Raw genomic sequence first — 9015 nt, forward strand, 5'->3', positions numbered from 1 at the left:
AGATATGAATGATTCAGGATTCTGGAGGATTAGTCGAGGTGCACGTAAGCTAAAAAAATATGAATAATTCAATGCTTAGTCTATGACGGAAGATTGAAGAGTTGAAGGTCTCTCTCTGTTCAATAACACCATAAATGTGAGCTCTGATCTTGATATGTGTGAATTCACTTCTTTTTATCTTAGCATAAACTTCTGATATATGAGTTCATAATTCATCTCCAATTCTCCCTTTTATTGTTCAATTATCAGTTTGGCTTCATAAAATTTGTTAAATCAGGGGGAGATTTACAGAGTTAAGAATAGAGATTAAATTTATTAAATTCTCTTATCTAATGGTGATACCGACGTGGGTGAATGAGACACATAATAAAATGTCATTCAATGCTATTTATCTTCCTTCCCTATATGAATTCATGCTTTGCTATGAAGTTGCATCCCAACCAGCACCAGCACAGAAACATTCACCATCTCTTTTTTCTTTCATTTTGAAGAATGACAACCACGACAGAGGATCTGATTGCCAAGACTCAAATGCTTGCAATGGATGAGAATTTGGAAAAAGAGAAGGTGAATTGTGAGAACGGAGCCACGGCTGCTCAACAGGAAACTAATGGGAAAGCTGAGGAGGTGGCAATGGAGGTTGAACCCAATGCTGGGGTTTCCTTTCCCGTCAAGCTGGATGATGGGAAGCAGCTGAATAGTGTTGGTTTGAGGAAGAAGTCCATGCTTGGCATTGGCATCAAGATTTATGGCTTTGGTAAATTTTTCTATCAATATTTCATTTATTTGGTTCAAATATTATGGAATTGCATACAAATAACAACGGAAGAGAATCTTGAACTGATAAAAAACTCTAACCTGCAGGGATGTATGCGGACAATGAGAAACTGCTGAAAGATGTTCTCAAGTCAAAGATAGGGAAAGCCCCAGCGAAACCCGGAGAGGAATTGTATATGGTGGCTATTGATAGTGATCTGGGGATGACGGTGAGGCTGGTAATTGTATTTTCTAACCTCCCCATGAGCATGGTAAGTGTTATGCCTAAAAAGTCACGCCCATGTCAGCTCATTTAATATCTTCTTGTACCAGCTGCCAAACCCATATCTCCAAATATATTCTCACCAGTTATATCTCCTTTCAAGAGATGAATGGACGAGAGTCTTCCATGTGTCAAGGCAGCTTGCAAAACACTCATTACATTGAGTGTTTGGGTGAATAAATGGGCATTTCTCTTCTCGAAGAAGGGGGGCGGGAGGCTGGGCTGAGATTTGAGCTTCATTTTCATTCTCTCTTTGTAAACACTGTATTTCTTCATCTTTATATGTTTTATGGGCAAAATTATAGAAATAGTCAAAGATCAATAAAATAACAGTGGATGTAGGAGTCGCTTGTTGCATCCGAACCACTATAAAAACCCCTCTTACCAATCTTTTATTTATATTTTTCTGCAACATATATAATCTCAGCTCCATATTCAAATCTCATGGATCCATCACGTGTGTCTCCTCAGTCAGCTCAGCGTCCCCACATGCAGTCATTGCGTCCAAAATCAAGCGTCAACAGTAAGAAAAAATTTGATGGTGGCCTTGGAGCATCCATAAAGAAACTCAGTGGTGAGAAGAAGAATGATGAGCTAGCCAGAAGCAATTAACTATACAGTCCATGCCACTTCAACTGCATATTTTTACTGGAAATAGCGAGATTTTTCCCGAAATTTGAGTCTACTTTGTTGATTATAGGTGATGGGTCAGGCCTCAGATGACATCAAGCTCCCAGCTGTTCTGTAATTGAGATTTCTCGTCTTCCTGGACACATTCTTGAAACCAAAGGTTGGATACGAAGATGAAAATGTTAACTGTTAAAAATTTACTATCCAGTTACACTTTATAGAAATTTGACAATGCTTGTTTGGTGGATCATTGAAGGATGAGCTGGTGAGCAGGGTGAGAGTGAACTTCTCTGCAGGGCATACATTAACGTGTACCTGGGAGACGATCCTTGGCCAAAGAGAAATTTGGAACGTCCATGCTCTCACTTCTAATCCTGCACTGAAACAGATCCTAGTTTGAAGGGAATAAGATCCAGTCACTTTGTGACCGAGCAATTATTGAATAATTCCGAGTGCTGTCAATTCTAAATTTTTGTTTTGTGATCAAATATCATGCTTTGTTGAATATAGAAATCATATAACTTAGAACAAAAGATTTCTTTTTGGATAATCTTTCACTCGATAATGTTTCGATACAGATAAATGCGGCATTCCTCATCATCACAAAGAGGCAACACTGATAATATTATGTTGCTCAACCTGTGATACTTTGAATGATGTTGCTAGCTACTACATACAGCTGGCTTAAATAACACATCATAGATGATACATGGACTAGCGGGTGTATGCAATTGCTACATTAAATAAGATAAGTTATGTAAATTCAGGAGTTCTCCATCTAATCTCCATTGATGAGCTCAGTGAAGCCATGAAAACCCTCCGAGGATCCAACTCCCACTGCAATAACTCGATGACACGGTAGAGAGTTCTTGTCGGCCCTTCCACTCTTCAAAGGGTTTCAACATTATTGAAGTTCAATTCGCAGAATCCACGCATAACATGTTTTGTAATCCCATCCCCCATATCTGGCAGAGCTTTAGCCTTTTTGTCCCAGGATTCCATACAACTGCAATGCGAGGTTTTCGAATTTTTAAGGGACAACCTCAGTAAACCAGGTACATGACAAGAAATGAGCTTAAATATAAAGAAACTGTAATAAGATACATTACTAGTGAGAGAAATGTCATGGACCTGAGTCTGGCATCCATCTTTCCTCAGCTCAAAGGTTCTCTTCTTTTCATGGTCTATTATGGCAATCTTTGTTGGGTGCTCAAATAACCTGTCAATCTAAAGGAAACAAAAAACAGGTCCTGAGAAATTCAAAAGCTTGAAAATACAAACGCCATAAGGGGTCTGGCATACATATTTATACTAACTCACTAGTATGATGATCTTTGACATATTTGACCTTGGTAAAAACAGAATGTTATTATTAAAAGATGTCAATGCAACTGTATACATAAAGTTAACTGCTCTAATCAAAACATGAATTAGAATGACGAGAAATGTCAAACAAACATCAAATTGCAGTTCATCAGCAACCTTATGCTCATGTGTTTGGTGACATTTTCCCATTCCAAGTTCCAAATCAGATGTAATGCAAAAGAAGAAACAAGTAGTACCTCGCCATCGAAGGTAATAGCATCTGCCTGCTCGTGGAACCTTTCTTTATGCATCAGATATCAAAGTAATCAAGTGTCTCCAAGCCCTCGACACGCACTTCACTGCAATATTATATCATCAAGCAACTCTGCTGAAAAGGAGAAGAATGAAATTTCTCCAAACTCAGATAGGATAAGAAATGTGTAATTAAAAGTTGATCATAACATCAGCACAATTCTAGACGCCAATCGACAATATAACAAACATCAAGTCATCACCATAGCAAACAAAACCAGTAGCTTCTGAATTTATTGGGAAAACCTGATGTCTGATACAGATAAGTAATTACGCAGTGCAAATGTAAAGGAAAAGGCCTTGCTGTCCACATTTCTCACCGAGGGATCAAAGTCAGCTTGCCAGCACTGAGAGAAATACGAAGACGCAACTCAAAGCTGCAAAATAACCAGGAAAAGATTTATAGGTCAAATAGTGGTGTTACCCCTCCACATCAATTCTTCTCTGGTACTGATCTCAAATTCACAAACATACCCACGTGGCCAGGTCTTCAGATCCTCTTCGGTGGACTTTAATATCAGATCGACTGACGACTGGTTTAGCTGGAGGCAAAGGAGAAGGGTCATCATCCAATGACCACATTCTGTTCCTTGCAAATCCATGTTGCTCTAGAGAACCTAGATTTCCAAACTGCATAGGCGTAATATATTAGAAACATAGTTGCAAAAAGGTAGCTCATAAAGTTTCTGTTAGGCTCACTGGTATTCAACCTGTGGAAAGCAGACAGGTATGCCTCCCCTGATGGCTTTAGGTGGTTTCCAAAATGCCTGCGAACAGATAAAGCCACCATGTAAATAAATTATAAAAGGAACTTCTTTGGAACCATTGCTATGGTTATTGTAATTTCACAAACAATGGAAACTTCTCTGAGTCTGCTTGAGGAGTGGAATAAATTTGTTCTATGAAACAAGATTATCAAAATGAATAATGAAAGAAGGTCGAATTTTCCATGCAACAAGAGAGTTAAATGCATGAAAATGATCATCAAAATCAAGGAAATTTTAAATCAGAAACAAAATAATATTTGTAGGTTAAGCTTCGAAGTGCATTTTCCTTCTTATTGTCTATACTACGCCAGACAGCACACTGACAGAATACAGTATTGACTTTTGCTTTTAATTTCTCTCATATTGAAAGTGGTTTTCCTCATGATCTTTATTATCCACTAATTCACAGTTTGAAGAATGCAAGTTGATTTCATCACCTAGCCACATTTTATGTCCTCTTTAAAACACTGCAAAAGAAGCTGGAGTTTCCAATTGCAGAAATTGTGGACTAAAAAGATATATGATTAAAGTACAAGGGCTCTAACTTTAAGATCATCATTCCTTAAAAAATATGACAAGAACTAATTTACCTTGCTGCTTAAAAAAAGCAGTTCTTCTCTTCGTTCATTCTTCAAGAAACACCCTGCCCGCCATACAAAGCACCTAGACCATTTTAAGTCAAACGTAGTTAGCAGACCAACAAGGTTTCTCCTTTACATCATTCAATGTTAATACATAATTTAAAAGCACTTGGAAAATTTTACCATATTGAAGTGAAAGACAAATGTAAAAAACATTTCCATAAATTACTTAAGTTCTAGATCATGAAGTGTTTCATAACTGTATCGCAACCAAATCACATAGAACAAATGCAACTTGACCTTTACACCCTCTTGAGTTCTCGTGTTGCAGCCTCAGACAGCAATCTTTTAGCTCAAAATCAAATATGTAGCTAAAAGAAGGGGAGTTTCTTAAGATGCCACTTTTAATCCTCAACATATTCTTCGATTTTATCACAAAAAAAAAAAAAAAAAAAAACAAACCTTTATTTCGCTCTCCTAAATTCAACCGTCTCTCATACAACTTTACCAGTTTGCAACACCGATTAGTTGAAATACCTCTAATCCCTTTCTAAATTCTGAAACCATTTCAGCAATCTACAGACCTTCAAACCCAAAACCCTTCTTTCAAAATCGAAACAATATCATCAACAACTACAAGTAATATTACATCCAGAATAAAGAGTAAATAAAACCAGAGAAATTCATGCTAAAACCCAACACCCCCCCCACAAAAAAAAAAAAAAAAAAAAAGAAACTAAAACAGACCTCAGCAGATGACCCAGTTGGCTCAGTCAATATAATTTTGGGCAATCCATCTTTATCGTGAACTATATTCAATGGCATAGCTTTTGGCCTCAAGCTTGCTGCTATTCTGCTTACAAATGGGTTCACTTTGCCTTTCTTCCACTCCAGCTGCAAGCCACAAAGCACGACTATAAATTAACAACCCGCAACAAACAAACAAACAAAAAACCAAGCAAACACATAAAAGATAGGGAAAAAAATAAAAATAAAAAACAAATCACATGAACAGTGGTCTCTGACAACGATGAAGTAACCCAAAAGAAATTGGATAACAAAGTTTAGTAAGGAACACAGATGATGAATGAAACCAGCATGAAAAAGATAACAGGAAGCAAACAAAATGGAACATTGAGCTTACGTTTGGTGATAATATTGTTATTAGTATAAACAACAATATTATTATTAATTTATTATAATCCTTTAAGTAATGTTATCGGCTTCGAGTTTGAAGAACAACCCACCAACTACGTTCTGGGAAAGTCCTTTGTTTTGTTTCAGGGATATATATAATATTTTTCGAACAACCAGTAAGAGTACCGGTTCATAACAACCGTCGGATCAAAATGGTATTTTTCCTTTTTAGTTTTCTGTAAAATTAAATATATATAGAATTATGGGTAAAAGAGGGGAGATGGGTCCATGGCTACAAGCCTATAGAAAAGAAGGATATCCAATTAAAACCACCAACTGAAATGTACTTGTTCATCTTCTTCCTTGGATTCTCTGGCATTCTGCTTTATGCTTCCTCTGTCTCTCTCTTAGTTTTTATCTGTTCCTCTGTGTTTGCTCCTACTTTCTTTCAGTGCTCTCTATTTTTTAGATGAGTTTTCACCGTTCATTTTTGTCCATTATTTGTTTGAGGGGACCGTGGTAAAGTATGAGAAGGTTTTGTAGTTTGATGGGATGGGTGATCACGACCTTTCCTTGTTGGCGCATAAAGAGGGGTACAAAAATAAATTAATATTATTTTCAGGAAATACTTTTAATCAACGGTCCTCATTTATCAAAGACTTTCCATTTTCTTTTTCATTTCACAACTATTCATTATTGGGAATATCTTCTGTCTACTTCCTCACACACATCTAACAAATCCTCTGTTTTTTTCTTTTTAACAATTATATTAATCAAATATCTGGAAAAGAATAATATCCATAAAATCCGATTGGGTTTTAAATGTTTTTGTTAATATACACGTGCGGGGTGATAATATCACACTTTAAGCGTGTGATCTTTCTTATTATGTTTAAAAAAAGAATTTAGTACCTATAGTTGTAGGATAATGATACAATTAGGATGTCTCTATGTCTGTTTGTGAGAATTGATTTGTATATGTCTTAATTAATTTTTAAAAACCCTAAAATTATTTGTTAGATAAGAGTTTCAGTAATTATTCCTATTAAAAGTCATGAAGACTCGAATAGGGATGACCATAGGAGAAGGATAATAAAATGAATAAAAATTACCTTTTATTGACGCAATTGGAATAAGAAAAAGAAAATTAACAAGGTGGTTTTAACTTATTAGAAGAAATTTATACTATAAAAAATAAAGTTCTTTGTATTGACACTAGATTACTGGGTTGTGATAAAAAAAATTTGTGGCCATAAAGAGAAGAGGATCCCAAATTCAGTTAACCTCAATTACATCTTCATCATGCCCACAGATAATAATCTTGTTAATTATCTATCACAAGAAACGACAGCGTTTGACTTGAAGCCCATTTATTTTGTGGAAATTATGACGCGTGCCGAATGATATCAGTGTTTACTAGTGTGTAACAGAAACTGCCAGTTGGAATGCAGAATGCCAAAGGCCTAAAAAATAATGTAACTTGTAGAGATTTATCTGGATGGCAAACAAAGGAGTAAGCTAGCGAAGACAAAACTTTGTGTCACAATCTCAAACAAAGGAGGTGAAGATATCCAATACACAACTGCCATTTCTAACCAGGTAGAGATGGAAAGTAAAAGATGGGTAGGATTCTATTCTCTTCATTTTTTTATTTAGTGGATCCTGCCTGTCAAAGTTGATATCAGAAATAATGTATAATATGTTTATAGCTTATTCTCATTCCATAACATTATCGAATTTAATACTTTTCATAAAATAATATTACTGAACCTTGTGATTCGTGGATCGTATAGGAGTTGATAGCATGACGCTGGTTTTTGGTTTATTTTCTGTTGAAAATCATCTCCAGGAAAAATCTTGTCCAGATACTTCCTCCTCAGTAATGGACGCATCCAATTTCTGCGCTATATATGGAACAAACAGAAGCAGTCAACTGGCTTTAAGAGCTCACAGATGTATCAGACCAGAAAATCGAAACAAAAGGAATAAATATGAAGTCAAAATTTATTTAAATAGTAGTGAATTTTCTCTGGAAAACATTACAACTGGGGGAACCTCATTATCAATTGTTATTGTGATTCAAGCAGCAACAACTTGGTGCTTGGAATTAGTATAAGACGGTGCCTAGTCCATAAAGAGAGTGAAAGAAGTATGAACGGGAAGGTCTTCTGAACAAGCTCACAACTATCTAGCGAAACATAATGAAGTCATATAAAGACTTTTGATGATGGACACGTTTTGCCTGAATTTGCTGACAAAAATGTCAAGTTACTGATCTCACACTGGTTGGTGGAAAATACCACAAGGATTGCAGTCCTCCAAGGTCAAAGTCTATGCTGGGAGTTTAACTACATATGGAATTTCCATAATTGTCAAAAGCTTCGTTGGGTCAATATCTCAATGCTTTCTTTGCATACGGCAATAGCAACGGCTGTCAGATTATTTACATGCAGCCTCATGGTTGAAAAATTTTCTTATGTACTTTTTATACTCCACCCCACCATCCAACCCTTTGAATTGCTGTAAGATAAGGAGGAGACTGAACATAACAGCCACTTAATGGAGCATGACGAACCTTTGAAACGTCAAATTTTGATCCACGTCACCCATCCATATGTAGGTCAGATTGTAAACATAAACAATCAAATAAACATTGTATGGGAACTGTCTGCTCTATGAGTTGGGTCACACCCTGAGTTAAGTTGAATTGGGTCCGACCCATTCGCCCACAACAGTCCATAATAAGGATCTAAATCCTGACTAAACTTCTCTTTTAACAAGATCTCGTATCTCACTCAAAGAAGAAAGCTTAAACTGATAAAGGCAACAAATCTAATCTCTTTCTAAAAAAGAGAACTCACCTGCCAAGTAGGACTCAGAGTCCTATTAGGATTTGAACCCCTTGGGTTCACTATATAAACAGAGGCTGACCCCTCTCATTAGCCATTGAGAAATCACCCTTAAGTTCCAGCTCTCATATTAGCAAACCCATCGCCTACTTCAACTTCCCTACATTGCTAAAGCTCCCCGTTGGTCACAGGAATATCCTCCGCAAGTCCATCAAGATCGCCCGTGGCTTGCATCACAAGATTCTGTCTTCAATTCAATTATAAATTTTAGCATTTACAATTTGGTGCCCACCGTGGGGCCCTATCAATCAAACGATCCAAAGCGACCAACCATTCGACTCTCTTCCATCCATCTAGCTATCATGGCCAACCACACGGAAAGCGCAGTGTCGAAC

General features: G+C 36.7%; 2 pseudogenes; one reads left to right on the forward strand and one right to left on the reverse strand.

Annotated features, from left to right (window-relative positions):
• The first annotated feature begins 492 nt into the window (after nucleotides 1-492).
• LOC116145126 lies at nucleotides 493-2052 on the forward strand (annotated as a pseudogene).
• A 414-nt stretch (nucleotides 2053-2466) lies between these two features.
• Nucleotides 2467-6131, reverse strand: LOC116145127 (annotated as a pseudogene).
• Nucleotides 6132-9015: the final 2884 nt, after the last annotated feature.

The sequence above is a fragment of the Pistacia vera genome, unplaced genomic scaffold (genome assembly GCF_008641045.1).
Source record: "Pistacia vera cultivar Batoury unplaced genomic scaffold, PisVer_v2 Contig460, whole genome shotgun sequence".
NCBI classification, from domain to species: domain Eukaryota; kingdom Viridiplantae; phylum Streptophyta; class Magnoliopsida; order Sapindales; family Anacardiaceae; genus Pistacia; species Pistacia vera.